The following is a 16,937-nucleotide window of genomic DNA, read 5'->3' as shown; positions in this document are numbered from 1 at the left end:
TTTCCTCAGCTGTAGCCTCCTCCAGCCCTGTTTATCAGGCAGACTTCAAAGTGGCACGCTGACATGTGGCGCTATCTCTCCGCCGCTCTGTGAAACAGGGTCACAGGCGGCGCTTGGCTCTCAAAAAAAAAAAAGAAAAACTTTCCCCTTTCATGTGAGAGCCTGGTGGGTGAGAAGAACCAAAGGGGGGCCATGCCAGCCCGCCGCCCGCTATCCCAACTCAGACGCCAATCGTCCACCGCTGTGTGCATCTGTGTGTGTGTGTTTGTGTTTGTGCGTGGGAGTTAGTGGAGGTGCGTGCTCTCTCAGCTTGGTACTGCAGGCTAGTGGTTAGCCCTGCCCACGTTCTGCTGTGGTCTACCTAACCCACCTGTTGTTTCTGGTATCTCATGAATTTCTTCACCAAGTTCCCTCCCTCTGTCTGTGTTTTTCCTCTCCTTTCCCCAGCTGTGGAGCCAACCTGAGAGTGGCGGAGGAGTTGCTGATGAATTTCGGATGGGATGTATGTGGGAAGAGGAAAACAAAACCAGGAAGCAAAAGATCAAAATGAATCAGAGGGGACGGCAATAAGAGCTGCCTATGAAAGACAACTCTGAGCCGCGCCCAGGCCGCATCCTTTATCTTCTCACCGTGCCACAAAATCCCCATCAATCTCTGTCACAATCCGTCCTCTTTTCCTGTGAGCCATCCCTTTATTCTCCCCTCCTTCAGAACATAGCTGAACCCCCTTCTACAGACCAGTGATCCAGGCAGCAGCAAAAAAAAAAAAAAAAAAAAAAAAGGGGGGACGAGACAAGCTGTCACTAAGCACAGGAGGGACCCTGACTCGCTGCTGGGTGTGAGAAAACAGCTGCCTCTCGCTTGGTCACATGGACTGTTAATGAACAGAGATGGCAGTGAGACTAGCCGGTGCCACCCTGTCCTCTCGACCACCCTCCCCCCCTCCGACGGCCTCTGCCCGGACAGGTTAAGGTCGGTCCATCGGCATCCATCGCAGCATCCACAGCAGCTGGCTGAGCGTGGGAAGGAACAGTATGCAGGAAACTGACCTACCAGCTACAAATGCCTTCAAAGGTAAAAGCCGACGATGAGCACCACTGTGTGTCCCTTACTGTGTGTGTTTGTGTTTGTTGTGTATCAAGCTGTCTCCTTGTAAGAGAATCTCACATTCAAACCGCACCAGGGTTCACTTCAACCAAACCGAGACCTTGGTCTGCATCAGAGTTTGATTATGCATTCACAACTCCCCAAACGAACCGCACTTTGTAGACAAACCAACTACCAAACAAGGCTGGCATGAATGCATCCTTATGAGCCAATATTGATCAGTGGACAGAAGCGATATACTCCTTACTAGTACCAGACCAAATTGCCCCTTTGCCTCCAGAATTGCCTTGATTCTTCATATTATAGATCCCACAAGGTGCCACTAACATTCCTCAGAGATACTTGTGAGCTGCACATCCACAGTACAGTGGCAAGACTCATCCAACCGAGTCACATTTTTCAAATTATTATTGCCATCTTATGGTAAGCATCTGTGGATTGTAGCCTTGGTTTCTCTCTCTTTGCTGTATGGAGTGGCACCTGATGTGATCTTTTGCTTCCATAGCAGCTTCAATGTTCCACAAGGACCCTTTATATATGATACACCTAATACTTTGGTTGTAACTGGTGTTTATTTGAACTACTGCTGAACTTCCTCTGATGTCAATACATCATTTTTATCCACACAATTGTTCCTCACTGGGTAACTTCTGTTTCTGGATCTGTCCCCTGTTAATCTTACATGGTTTGTGTGAAAATCCCAGTGTTTTCTGAAGTATTCAGACCTACTAGTCTGTCTCCAATAAACCTTAAATCTCCTTTCTTCCCCATTCTGGTTCTTTGAACTCCAGCGGTCACCTTCACCAGATGCCTAAATGCATTTAGTGGCTGATTTGCAGTTTGAGTAATTAAGCCTTTAAACAGGCATACCCCACTTTCTCCTTTTCACTCTAATGTGCAGAAATAAATACCATTTTATTTGTCGAAACATCCACGTCTGACCTATTTTTGGTTAAAACACTCCAGAAAAAAAGCAGGTAATTTTTATTTTGTTAGGAGTAAAAAATATTTTTCATTGATACATTTGTTTAAATATTATTCTTAAGCACTGTACAAGAAGAGTGTTAAAAATGAAGATACCGTTTCCAACAAGCACCTGGCTGATTAAAGAACAGAAACAGATATATACTTTATAATTGTGATAAAGTGATTATGATTTGAAATAGTTGAGGTTAGAGTTATCCAAAGGATGGAAGCAAAAGTTCAAATTCCATATAAATACAGCTTCTTCTCATCGTATATACTAATTAGCTTCAACCCATCCAGATCTTACTTTCTGTGAGATATAATTTGGACTACGTACTTAGCTATAAATATGTCTATACTTTTGGGGACTACAAATGTCCCCAAAATTATGATTATAAATCTAACTAGATTTTGCAATTTGGGGTCAAACAATTTTACAACCTTCTGATGTCTTCCAGGAGACAACATACCTGTTTGCTTGTGCTATGTTTGTAGGCCATCTTTAAAGTACTGAATGTCCATGTCTTTCTTTTCTGTAGCTATTTCAGGTCATTGTTTTATCTTGGCCCTGATGTGTGTGATGAAAACCATTTTTTAGCCAGTGTTTCTTGTCCAAATTCAACCAAAAGTAAGATGTTAAAGGCTGGCCTTGTCAGGCATTCTTTAGCTAATTTGGTGTGCTCCAAACTCTGCCTTAGCAAAGCCTAACAACCTTTCTTTCAATTTCTAAATCATTTCATGTTTTTATGTGGAAGCCTGTTGTTTAAATGAGATGGTTTTTGTGCCTTTGTACTGTCAAAACACGTCGAGGACATGACCAGGGGGGAAGAGTGGCCTTATCGGTAAGAAGCAGTATAAAAGCATTTTCAGGATCATGCCACCGTAAGTCAAAGTTGTGTTCAAATTGGACCAACTTGCTTAACATTTTTGTTAGTGAGTGTCTAAGAAATGTAAAAAAGATCCTAACAGAAATAAGCCAGTATGGTTTTGAAACTTCCTACACTCCTTTTTATGTCTGACAGTGCTTCAAATGGAATTCATGAATAACTTGGTTTCATCTTTATGTTAGCATAACCATCTAACAAGGTAAGTCCAAATCCAGTCAAGAGCGTGTTACATATCCTCAACCACATGAATTCAGCTTGTTAATAACATTAATATATATTAAATCAGTAAGACTGTTTTCAGACAGGAATGTCCTGTAAAGTTATGCCAAAAAACAAAGTATACCCCTTGACTTGAAGTAGTCTCTACCCACATTTTATGGAAATCTGGTCTTGCTATGTTTTTCACCTTTGCTTCAGTTCATTGAGGTTTGAAGGCACAAACCTCACGAGCCCCATCGTTTCACTTAGAGGTTCCCAACTAAACCACTGCAACGTCTTGATTATTCTCCTTTCCAGCCATTCTGTGGTAGACTTACTGCATTTTTTAAGGATCATAGTTCTGTTTCATGACTCAGTTTGTTATGAGGATGTCTGATGACGAAATGGTCTGAAATCTGACTCTAGAATACCTTGGTATACAAAGGAGTTTATGTTGACTGACTGACTACAAGGTGAGTCCAAATCAGAACTCCTCTTCTACACTCCTTTGTGTTGAGATGAAGTGTTTCCGACTAGATTCTCTGATTGGTATTCTGTAAACATGTTGTGGATTTTCAATAAGCATCTTCTTCTATGAGAAGAACATTGTTCCAGAGGTGATCAAGTTTATTCAGATGCAAGTTTGTCAATTTAAGTTGTGCTGTTGTATTCTTTGGAGCATAAACCGTCTTTATCCTGGTAACTCTCCCAAGCAAACCTCACTAGCATTTTAGCTGCGTTATTCCCAGTAAATGCCTTTTCACTTGGACCCCATCTGTGATTCATGTTGCCCAAGAAACCTAGAGAACCTTTGACTGTTCATCAAGCACCATGAGGTTAATTAGGAGCTATTAATATGTCATATTGTTGATAAAAAGTGTGAAAAAAAAACCTTGCCAGCTACAGTTGTCCTCCATGGATCTTGCTCCAGAAAAATCTGGAGAGGATTCTTTTCAAATGAAGCAGCCCTCCGTCAAACAGCTGCTTGAACTAACACCTCAGACCTCTGCCATTAAAACTCCCCTCCCCACTTTGAGGGTGAGGGATGACATTTTAAACATCACACTCTCATAACGCCTCACGGTACAGATTCTCCAACTGCTTCTACAAAGTTCACGTTCTGCCGTTATGCCTTTGATCCGAGTCCCTGTGGGATGTTTCCACTGGCAATGTTAACCAGAACACACCAGGGACAGGGTCACCATTCGCCGCTCATTTGTCAAAGCAATTTGACTCTCACCTCAGGTGGGTTGGATGGCCCAGGGATGGCTCTGTGGACATGGAATGCCTTACAGAACTTTTACTCTCGAGAAGATGATTCATCAAGACAGAAACTCCCAGTCTGGAGACCTAAAGAAGCCAACGCTGATGGCCCGGCTGACTCACAGCTCAGGCTGTTCCTTTCTGGTCCACCCTGTGAGTTCACAGAAAGACCGGTCGGAATGGTGTGGGTAAATTTTTCAACTCATGTGCCAGCTTCGACACTAGTTTTGTCGGAAGATATGTCCACGCTTCCTGCTGTTGTTATTATTAGTGTAGTAAACTGCTGCATCTGTGGAGAAATCCCTCATGAGCCAGGCTTTCTCGCTACTCCCAAATCACTCGTATTACATAATTCATCAGCTGTGTGTATGAGCGTGCGTGTGCATATGTGTGTGTTTGGGATTTGCTCAGGTCAGTCTCCGCTGCAGCCCTGAGGGCGTGAGGAGGGGAATGAAGTCATCGAGCGATAGTAAACAAACCGTTCAGATGTAGGCAGACGGCGGTGGTCGATAGCTGCAAGGCTAATGCAAGGTTCTGTTTACTCTGCAGGGTTCACGTTGGGTAAAATGCTGTGCTGCACATGCACACAAACACACACACACACACACACACGCACACACACGCACACACACACACACACACACACACACATGTGCTGTCTGAACTTACATGCATCTCTGCATTGGTTTGTGTGCATCTATCTGTCAATGCAACAAGTTCCACTGTGAGCTTTGTTTTAAAGGAGGGAAGAGTGATTTGGTGCCCCAGTGGCTCCTGAGTGAAAAATAAAATTTTCCTTTTATCACTTTTTTTTTTTAACCTCTCTTGACTTTGCTTCTAGGACCTCACCTCTGTGTTGACCACATTCCTAATCACTCGGTGTTCCTCTTTGATGCTTCACTTTATGACCTGACCTTAAAATTATTCTGATGCTTTTTCGAGGTGTGAATAAACCTAAAAAAAAAAAAAAAAAAAAAATTATCTATTTCTATTTATTCCAAAATGCAATTGCAGACAAGCTTGAAATGACTTTCAGTTCTGTAAAATTTCTGTTTCATTTTCTTGTATTTGCAGTGAATGTCATAAATTAGCTCATCAGTTGTGAATGTTTTCCTATCTTGCTGTCTATGCTTTCCAAGATGAGGCCACATGAGGTTCCAGTTATTCCAACTTTTGCTTTGCTTTAATATAAAAATGTTGAAGATTCAGTTACCACCCTGGAATCTTTGTACGTGGAGTCACACCGTCTCCAGGTGGATATGCTGGTTTTCTCCAGGTACTGCTGCTTCTTCCTAGAGTCACATAAGTACTAGAGTATTTATGTTAGAGAATTTGGTTCCTCTAACTTGCCCTTCAGAAAGTGTGTTTTAGTATTTCTCATCTTGTAAGGCTCATTTTCCCAACAAATCCTACCGATGTGAGGACCTACTGCTCCTTATGGGGCCTCACTGGTGCAGTGTGTCACCTATAAGCCACGCCCTTTTGATTCTGTCATCCCAGCTACATGATGTAAAGACTCACATGACCTATGACCTCAGGAGTTTTCCTTGTAAGACAAAGTGATCCATAATGGGGTTTTGTGTCTGCTGTGTTTGACAGTAATTAAATGAATCAGCATATTCATAATGTTTGAAATGCCGTATACTCACTTTTTTTTCTCAGTACACTCTTCAGCCTTTACTTTTTATAACTGTGGTTTTATAACTGTGTCCATATGACTAGTGCATAACATTAGCTGATGTCTGTTTTTGTGTGTAAAAAAATAGGAAGTTTGTTTTTACATTTCAAAGTGTCTCCAGCTCACATCTCAGTTTCTCATCTTCTGCTGTGTGTGCAGTTTTCTGTTTATTCTGTAGTGATATATTTAAACTAGATGTAAAGGGACACAAGTATTCAACAAAGTTCCATGTGTCATCAGTTCACAGAACATTTTCCAAACATTTTTGGTGATCATTAGTGTTTTTTTTTTTTTTTGGCAAATTTGATCCAGGCCTTTGTGTTCTTTTTAAGCAGCAGTGATCGTTCTCCTTGGAACTCTCCCATGGATACCATTTTTTTCCAGTCCCCTTGTTATTGTTGAATCATGAGCACTGATCTTGACAGAGGCCTGCAGTAACGTACATGTCGTTCTGTGCTCTTCTGTGACCTCCTGGATGAGTCATTAATACATTCTTTGAGTAATTTTGACAGACTGCTCACTCCTGGGAAGGTTCACCACTGTTCCATGTTTTCTCTATATGTGGATAACGTTTGTCATTACTGAGGCATTGATTTGCCAGAGTATGGAAGCATTGGGAATGTCCTGTTGGCCCTTTCCAGTGACTTTTTTCCAACTAGTTTTGAGTTTCTTCCAATTAGATCATTGCTTTGTGAGATCTTTTAACATACCACATATCAGACATGTTCTATTGAGTTGATTTTGCAGGTTTGATAGTCAAACCTGATTCCAAGAAATGTGGTTTATCTGATTATGATTCACTCTTTCACATTGACACAGGTTGATTTTTACTTTCTCTTAATCAATTAAATCCTGTAAAGACTGGATTTTTTGTTTGATAATATGAAACATTTATGCATAACAAAAAAAGCCACAAAAAAACCCCAAACATCTGAAGGCATTGAAATACTTTTTGATGCACTGTTTTAGACAATCAAATCGAAAGCAGCATCCATACTTTGACAAAAATGAACAAATATGTAAAGCATACCAAGAAGTGATGATTGATCTGTTTGTTACAATTGCAAATCCTCCTGTTCTCGACTCCACCATGCCTCTACTTTATGTGATGGATGCTCAGGTGAAGCGAGGGTGCAGCTGTTACCTGGTGGTGAGTTGCTACCGATGGGGGAGGAGGATGCTGGTTAGACTTGGCGTCCTCCTCTGGAAACGTCTGGTGTAGTCTCCTGTCAGTCGGACCTCCAACTCCCACCTCCAGCAGAGTTATGAACATGTCCCAAGGGAGATGAGACTTTGAGTCTGTGTGGGACGTGCTCCATGTCTTCATCGTTGACACATCTGTTTTCAGCTATGGCTGCAAGGTGGCCAGTGCTTGTTGTGGCAGCAACCCTCAAACCAGGTGGTGGACATCCAAGTCCCTATCAGGCCTTTTTTGCCTGTGGGACCGGGAGCAGCTGGGAAAGTAAACCAACAAAAACAACCTGTTTAAGTTTTTGCAAGACCTTTGGCTGTTGGAGAAACAGCTGACTTTGGATATTGTCTGGAGAGGTTGGGGGTTAGTGAAAAATTTGCATGAAATTCAGAAAAGGCTTGCCAGGTGTGTTGATAATTTGTCTTTTCCAATGTCTTTCACTTCACTGGTTCGCCAGAGTTCACCGATTTCTGAAAAACGTCTTTCTGCACGTGTGCTGTATTCTCACTCCAGTTCCAACTGTCTCACCCTTTTAACACCTTTTCTATGTTCAGTCCTGCAGCCAGTCACTCAAATGAAATGGCATGGTTTTAGTCTCCAAAGTCTTCTCCTTCAGCATTATTATTTTTCTTTGTAAATCTGCTGGATTTTAATGGAACGTGTCGACATGGAGAATGGAATTAGATCGTAAAAGTCTGTCGGCAAAGTGGTGATCTACTGTTTACCATCGACAGAGAGGGGTGAGAAGAGAAGCGATGGCCGCTCACAGGGAGCAGTAAAATTCAATCACTGTCTTCAACTGGGAAACTTTTCCTACTAAATCCCAGCAGTGTCAGGATCCTTATGCACACCAATACTACAAACTCACTATTAGTTTAACCACAGGTGGACAGTACATTTACCTGAGTACTGTACTGAAATACATTTTATTTGAGTATCTTAACTTTACTTGAGTATTTATTTTTTGGGGAACTTTTGACTTTCCCTCCACTACATTTCTAGGAAGTTTGTCATTATGTGTTCCTTTTGGCTAACTTTGAAGTCCGCCATTGCTGTTTTTCTTTACTGAAATGCAATTGGCCACACACTACGCTCCCGGAGCCAATCACAGTCACAGCACCCACCTGAGATCTGGAGTGATTCTTTCCTCGTTAAGTGTGGCCAGCTGAGCTGTCGCTTTCAAACAGAACTCAACGATGGAAACCTCAAGCAGAGACACCAGCACAACCCATGATCATATCTGAGCCCCATGTTTAACGTTCGTAAGCTTCTATAGTAAAGAACGTTTTAAATGGTAGTAATAATAATAATAAAAAAAATATTGCATTTTAATGCTTAAGTTTTTACAGGTGGTGTAGAAATTTTGTAGCAGAGTGTTATGCATGTCAGCACATCATCAGGTGGTTTCAGCAAGTTACAAAGTTCTACAAAAACACTGAGAAAACAATATGGAAAAGTACTTATATTAGAAAATATAATTTGTACTCTGGTATACTTTTCAAAAGTAAGTACTTAAGCACTTTGACTTGAGTACGGTTTTGACCGAGCAACTTTAACTTGGAGTAAGATTTCACCATGAGTACCAATACTTTTACTCAAATAATAGAGCTGAGTACTTTGTCCATCATTGACTCTTTCCTAGTCGTCTTGTTTTCTGCCGTTGACATATTTCCTAATATCATCCCTCCCTCAGTGGTCACCTTCGTTTGTCTGCCTCCATTTGTCTCACGCTGTCTGTTGTCCTCCCCTCCTGCCTTTAGGGTTTAGTCTCTTCCATTGCAGTCTCCTGCTGCAGCAACTCCATATTGAGCTGTACTAATGTGGAGCCCTCATTCATCCATAACAGGACTGACAGCTTCTGACCGTTACACGGGGACCTGCTGCCCCCCCCCCACCCCTGGCTGGCTGCTAACACTGGCTGAGGTTTTAGTCTACCTTAGTGTCTACCTTAATCAAAAGGAGTAAGAGGCTGTAGTCCACTTATGAACTCATTTGTATCTTCTCAGTCAACTTTCCAGCCATGATGGCAGAGAAGATAATAAAAATGACAAACACTGATTTGATTCAGCCGAAAAGCTCTTAGAGATTTGTGCTAATTAGTTTTCAGGCAGAAAAATATTTTTCTAGCTTAATTCCTATCAAAGTCATATTTCCACAGTTTCCCGCTGTTGTTTTAATAGCAAATTTCCCCCAGACAATTACTTTGCCGACATCTTTAGGCTCCTTAAAGTTCAACACGCTGCTTTTATTCTGTCTCTGCGAAGCCAGTTTGCTATCGAGTGAGTAGGTAGAGAGGAAGATAACTTTACCCCCTGGGACCCCGAGAGCTGAGAAAATGAGTTTTGGGAACAAAATCATCATGTTAAAAACAATCAGGAGATAATGGCGTACATGCTTAAGGCAGTCAATTCAAATTTCATGATCTGGTGTATTAAATTTCTGTTCTAAGTTGTGAAAGAAGAAAGTTGCTCGCTTGTACTGGTTTATACGCTCTGCAGGTATACGTTCTGTTTTTTCACAAATGCATTGCAATTGAATTCATAAGCTCATAATGCTCCAGGCAGTTATTGGAAATACATTTTTAGAAGTTATAGCAACACAAATGCTGGTTGTTTATATTCATAACTCTGAGCAGGAGTACAAGAAGTACAAGGTAAAGTTTTGTCAGTTGGCTCTATAAACCGGATTTCATTTTCTAAAATGTAGGATGACCCAGTTAGTTGTCCAATGTCACAGGGACCTAGAACTGGGCCCTCCAACTGTCAAATCATGGTCACTAATAGTTTTTTTTTTTGTTTGTTTAAGTATGTCTGTTGGTGAAAAAACAATACCATAATATTTCAATTTCATAAAACCTTTTCCATTTTTTCTTCCTAATTGTCTTTGCAGTAGTGGGAAATAATCTCAACCCAAACACAAAATGATTTGGGTCCCGACAACATCTGAGTTCATCAATTCCAGTAGAGTCGAGAATGCTACAGATTTAAAGGGGCAGTATTATGAATTTTCCAGAAACGTAGTATAACTTTATATTAAAATTAAGTAACTATGTTACCTTCAGTTTAAATAGAAATACTATATAGATCAAATTTGACTAAAAAGCAATTTAACCTCATAATTTAACACTTTGAAATCGGGCCTCTGTCTCTTTAAGAAACTCCTGCATTTTGCACAACTGAATGGTTGCCATAGAGATTGAAGGATTTCTCAAATATGCATGAAAGAATCAAGGCAACAATCCAGGTAAACATAACATTACGACCTGATGTAAAGCTTAAAAAAGTGGACTTTACATAACACTGCCCCTTTAAAGAAACGGTAGTGCGACTTTCACCTGGCGAACATGCAGCCTCTACAGCTGGAGCTCTCTCATCTCTGCATCCTCTGCTCTAATGGTGCTTCAAACACAGAAGTCTCTGTCAGAGACCAGCTGTGTATCTTTGCTAGTGGAAGTTATAATTAGGACAGATCCGATAGGAAACCTTTTTAGGCTGCTAAATGTTAATTGCTACGCTGTTTCATAACTTGCTTTAGCTTGCCACTGCTACCAGGTGCGTCCTCACTGCTGCACCTGCCAACAGGATCTATGGCTAGAGGTGAGCGGCCATAGAAACTGCTGTCGAAGCTAAGAGGAGCATTTGGAGCTCACATCTAAATATGTCACACAGGCAGTAGCCCAAAATACAAATAATTTGAACCACAGCATTTATGGAAAGCCACAACTCAATAACTAATAAAGTCCCAAAACTGTTATTTATGCATGTCAACATTTTTTACAGAAATGGAAATCCATGTACTAAATTAATTAGAAATAATTTTACTAATTACAACTGACCTAAAATAGAGAGGTTTGGTCTGATTTAACTCCAGAAAGTGAGAAAATGGTTTATATGTCTTTTTATTTCAGTATCTGTAAATGGCTGGATCCACTGCAAATACTTGACATATATATTTCTAATTTTCTTTAAATTATCACATATGTCATGATATGTTATGATATGCTGCTTTGACCATTTAATTGCTTAATTTTACATTTGGAAAATGAATTTGCTTAATGGATATTTTGAAAAAAACAAACAACCCTCCCCCCCCCAAAAAAAAAAAAAAAACCCAACTTGTTTCTTTATAAAAACTTTTGTCACTATGATAAAGTGGTCTTTAGGCTGTATGAAAAAGAGTGTATTTCGCAAATTCACCATGGAAACACTTTTTCCACATCACACAAGTCTTGTAGTCAACAACCGGACGACGACAGGAGGACGATGGCATGGCATGTTTTTTAACAACCTATCGCGTGAGCAAAGTTATTACACGTTTCTGATTTAATGGAAACACAGCAATTGTGAAATTGTATTTTTTCAACATTAGGGGAATATAGACAAAATTTTGTGCATATCTGTTATGGAAACTGGAAGATAATTTATAAGATTAAGGGAGAAGACTAATCATAATTTTAAATGGTAAATTATTATTTTTTTACTAACTACAGAATGCCGTGTGCGTGTGTGTGTGTGTGTGTGTGTGTGTGTGTGTGTGTATGTGTGTGTGTGGGGATGTGTGTTTGGGGGGAATTATGAAAGCTGTCTGCTGTCCTGCCAGAGCGTACTGACATCACACCTGTGGCCGTGTTAAGAAGGAACAGGTGGTTTTATGATTTGATGTTCTGGTCTATTATTTTTTGCAACTCTTAGGACTTGACCATAAAAAGGAATGTGACTTTCATGTCGTACACTTCCCGGCCACTTTAGCAGGTACACATTGTGTTGGGTTGGACTCAGTAATAGCAGCTCCTCTGTAATAGTCCAAAATGCTCCGATGAGATTTCACTATATAATTTTGGAAGGAGTTACGTTTTCTGGATCAATTTCCTTCAAAGAACAATGTAGTGAGATATATGTATCTTTTAATATCCTGTTTGGCTACATGTAAGAATGATGGTTATTTAATTCTGCACACAATTCTCGCAAAGCTTTGTGGGGAAGCAGCGTTCAGTTATTTTGCTCCTCTAATCTGTAACAATATTCCAGAAAACTGCAGAACTTCTGAATCACAGAGTTCCTTTAAATTAAGGCTAAAACCCACCTGTTTAGATTTCCCTTTGATTCAGAATAACTGGAACATTAGTCATTGTGATTGATCTACAGTTGATTTTGATGGCCTTTGACAAAATGTGTTATTTATTGCTTGTTTCATAATTGGTTGCTGTATTATGCTTTTAATTTGTAAAGCACTTTGAACTTCCTTGTTGCTAAAATGTACTAAACAAAAAACTTGACTTTTCAAAATAAGCTGAAAAGATCTTCAAGCTATTAACAGCTAAAATATATTAGATCATGAGTTAAACATTGTATAAAAAACTAAACAGTATTTAGTTCTGTTTATAAATGCTGATCAGATGCATGCAAGGCGACTTAGTGTTTTAAAAGCCTTCAAAACAAAATTTATTTAAGGACAATTTTACAAATGATAATTTGACCATTTAAAAAGTTAGGGTGAAATACAGTATACTGCAAGAGACGTTTTGAGTGATGTAAGGAAACTAGCGACTCGACTGTGGAAGCAAACTGATTCCTTGCTGTGTTTTATAGAAACAGTTTGGAACCAACTCTGCTACAATCACTGATGAAAACCTCTTACTGCCTGTGTCCTTTTAAATAAACACATGATGTGTAGAGGTTTAAATTTCTGTCTTGACTTTTGACACTACACTGCAAGCTTGCACATTTATTTGATTATCTGTTCTTTCTCCAAAAAGCAATAACTAAACGTCAGGGTTCTGTTACTCGTTAGATAATCAAGCAGTTTCTTTTCTAGCTATTGCTTAGTGCCCTAATGTTGCTTTCATTTGAATGAATGTGGGGGCTGTATTTTCTTGATGCTGTGATTTTGATGCCCTCAAAATGACCTTATGTTCTTGATGAATACACGGACAAAAGAATCAGATTCCTAGCTTAAACTTAAACCATGCATATGTAACGATCGTGCTTTTTCTGATGTTTTTCTTTTTCTTTTTCTTTACTGAATAAATATAGATCCCACATGTGCCTGGTTGGCTCATTACAGGCTAACCTCTGCAGAGGCTTTTGGAGCAGAAGTCACAAAGTTGAAGTCAAAACAGATTCTATAGATTCCTCTACAGTTAATGTTTAACTTTAGTTCAATGCTTTCTACTTAGTGTTTCATGAAAGCGCTGTTAGTGACACATCTGTAACAGAAAAACTCTTTGATTCTGGTTGTCAGCTGGGACCTGTGTGAACAGGTCCACAGGATGTGTGTCTTTATAATTCGCCTTAATTACCAGATGCACGACAAAATAATTGTACATGTGTTCGCATGTCAGGGAGTGACAATCTGTGTGTCTATGCATGCATATATATATATATATCTACATATATATGTAGATATATATGTATATGTAAAGCAGCCATAATTAGAGGATTTGCAACATAATGGCAAGCATGTGTCTGCGAATGTGCACATATGCGTACTGATATTTATTCATCATCATTACCAGGTTGACAAAAGTGTGCCTGGTGTGAGTTTGTATGTGACAGCATGCACGGCGGAAACACACCCATTCACTCAGACACAATAAGCCGTCATCCTCGACTAATTTCCTCTTCAGCGTTTGTCTGTCTGAGTGGAATAGGCAAATATTTAGTTATTCCATAATGGTTCAGATTTACTCCGCCTGCAGCTACGTATGTGTGTGTGTGTGTGTGTGTGTGTGTGTGTGTGTGTTTACCTTGCCTCCCTGTGCATGACAGCCTGCTGTCTCCTACTGTCTGCTCTATTTATTTCCTGTGTGGCTTATTTACCAGTCAGTCAGAAATCCACCATGTTCATGTTCACACTGACCCAAACAGGAATGTATGTGTGTGTGTGTGTGTGTGTGTGTGTGTAGGGGGATTGACCCCCATCTTTGTACTTGAGCTACATGTCTTGGTTTTTCCTGCCTACAAGCCAAAGTGCTGTAAAGTGTTTGCATTTGTAAACATACAATCTGCATATTTTACTCTTCCTCCCAATAAGCTGTCCTGTTGTTTGGCTGTTTGTATGTGGATGTTACAGTAAAATTAATGCTTTCACTATTTATTACCAACAAAAGGTTGCTGGGTCAGTGAACACAAGTGATTCAGTGTTTTTCTCTTGCACTTAGAGATGGGCGTTATTTTTTTAAGTAAAAAACTCTACTCAAACAGCCACCACATGCTATTCCTCTTCTCCTTTTTGAGCGTTGCTAGAAATGTACTCTGTGGGTCGTAGTGCTTCAGAGGGAAAAAAAAAAAAAAAAGATAAATCTGCTCCCTTTGTGTAAAAGAGCAACCATGTTGCTCATCTGCCGTTCTGTTGGCTGGGATGTAGAGCACTTGCCTTAGGTTTTATTCCAAACCGATAGAGAGACAGTGGATCTGAATGAAACAGCCAAAGTTGGAGCCCTGGTTTTAGAGTATTTCATCTTACTTGGTCTCTTCTGCTCAACTCAACTTCTCTACATCATTTCCAGGAATTCATCCAAAATCCAGCGGCAGACTGTGTGGTGATGTGAGACTTAAATGTAAAAACCAGTAAGGAAGTGGGAATTTCCATTCATGCTTTTATGTTTATGTGTTGGATCCTGAAAGTGGTCAAAGTGTTAGCATTGGTGTCCTCCTGCGTTTCTGCCTGTGCATGCTGTGGGTTTTCTCTGGGTTCTTCCTGCGGTTAAAAAACAAGCGTGTAAGATAAACTGGTGTCTCCAACTTGGCCCAGGACAGTGTGTGACTGGGTGTGTGTGTCTCTGTGTTACTCCCTGCCCCGTCCAGTTTGTTGTCCAACTCTTGCCCGATGGAGATGGAGATAGAATAGGCAAAGTGTTCGTCTCTTTCACCGCCTAAATAACTTGCAGTGCTCACACACTGCTCGTGTTGTTGGCCACTCTGTCGCCATTTATCGTTCCTACTGTAAACCTGAAATTCTGCCAAACAAATGATTTAAGACTAGTTGAGGCGTCTTTGACACAGCAGTAACCTCAACGAGAACGCAGCATCTCCTAAGACTCAACGCCTCGTCTGCTAAAAGCTGTGTGACTTTCAAACCTAAATTTATCAGACATATTCACAGATAATAGGTAGAACTGATAAACCAGCAGATTTTCTGGAGAATTATCTCATCGTCACCCTTTTGTGTATCTGCCTTGTGTTTGTGTTTGCTTTGTGTGGGCAGGAAACAATGTGACAGCACTATTAGGGCTACAATGTCTGTCTGACAAAGTAACCTGATGTTCAAAAAAAAAAATTCTAGAAGAACATAAAAATGATTGAAAATAGAAATAACAATACATTCTTTTTTTAAACTAAACCCAAACCAGTGTTTTGAACCTTCTAATAATAATAATCATCATCATCATCAACATCATCAACATCATCATCATCTACTTTCTGTTTCACCAGAAAAAAGAAAATGGTGGGAAAAAAAAAGAAAACTAGAGAATATAAAGTATCTCCCTCAAGCATCCTGCTGTTATATTGTAAAAAGGCAATTTTTCACCTTCTCTGCATGCCTCCACATCCTTAATAGTTTGCACGGGTGATTGAACAAATCGAGAGACGTTTGGGAAAATGATTTACAGGCATTTCTTAACATTTTCTGCACAAGCTGCTGACTTTTCTGCGTTGCAAGGGCACATTTTTTTTTTTTTTTTTTTTTTTTGTTGTGTGCTCATTTAACCAGACTTGATTTGTTTAGCTGAACAGCCAGCCAGCCAGACTGCCTATCTGCTCTGATTCAGTTGTTGATATGATGGCTGGGGTTACTGAGTTTAAGTTGTTATTTTGGCTCAGCCTGTTGGCACCGCCTGCCTGCTGAGATCCATGGCTAGGTAGCGTGTGGGCGTGTGTGTGTGTGTGTGTGTGTGTGTGTGTGTGTGTGTGAGCGTGTGTGAGCGTGTGTGTGTGTGTGAGCGTGTGTGTGTGCGTGCGTGAGTGTGTGTGTGTGCATGGCTGTGTCTTTGTATGTTGGCATGTGTGTCATATGTATTTGTGCACACATGCGAGGTGCGTGCGTGCGTGTGTGTGTGTGTGCATGTGTGTGTGTGTCTGTACATTATTCATGTGTGTGGGCATCTGCGTGGGTAGAGTGTTAAAGCTGACAGTAAGCAGGCAACCTGAAGACATATTTATGAGTTCTCTCTCTGTCGACACTAACCAGCGAATATTAACCTGATGCACGCCGAGCACCTTGAGCTGCACAACACATCAGAGGCCACATTTCACATTTTCTTTCTTCTCATCTGAGGTAATACGGTTAAAGCATTGTTGTGGAGCACTGGGGCATGAAAGAAAGAGGAAAGAAGAAAGGCACTACACAGACAAGTCAGCCTGATTTTTTGATTTCAGAATGTGTATTTTTATTTTTGTTTACTTCCGTCAGATGTGCATCAGACAAAGCTAACTCTTTAGAGGTAGGTTTATAAAAAGTTCTACACACAACTGATAATAATTTGTGAACTTAATAGAGAAATAAATTAATGTTCGAAAATAAATGCGGGAAAATATTCTAAGGTCTGATTTATTGAAAAAGAAACTTGTTGGAATGCCTGTTCAGATACGTCTTGAGTAAAATTATCATAGCATTTCAGAAGAACATTGTACCAACAAACAAGTGC

General features: G+C 40.2%; 1 long non-coding RNA gene across 1 annotated transcript in view; it reads left to right on the top strand.

The window, feature by feature from the left end:
* Nucleotides 1-16,937, top strand: part of LOC106958671 (uncharacterized) — a 121,568-nt gene that overhangs the window by 89,911 nt on the left and 14,720 nt on the right. The window contains exon 3 of the long non-coding RNA XR_001427194.1: nucleotides 448-1,074. This is a non-coding gene — a long non-coding RNA (uncharacterized LOC106958671). The remainder of the gene's footprint in view (nucleotides 1-447; nucleotides 1,075-16,937) is intronic.

Source organism: Poecilia latipinna, unplaced genomic scaffold, assembly GCF_001443285.1.
Source record: "Poecilia latipinna isolate Pla-1442-1.1 unplaced genomic scaffold, P_latipinna-1.0 Scaffold1006, whole genome shotgun sequence".
NCBI lineage: Eukaryota > Metazoa > Chordata > Actinopteri > Cyprinodontiformes > Poeciliidae > Poecilia > Poecilia latipinna.
This window is presented reverse-complemented; position numbering and strand designations above follow the sequence as displayed.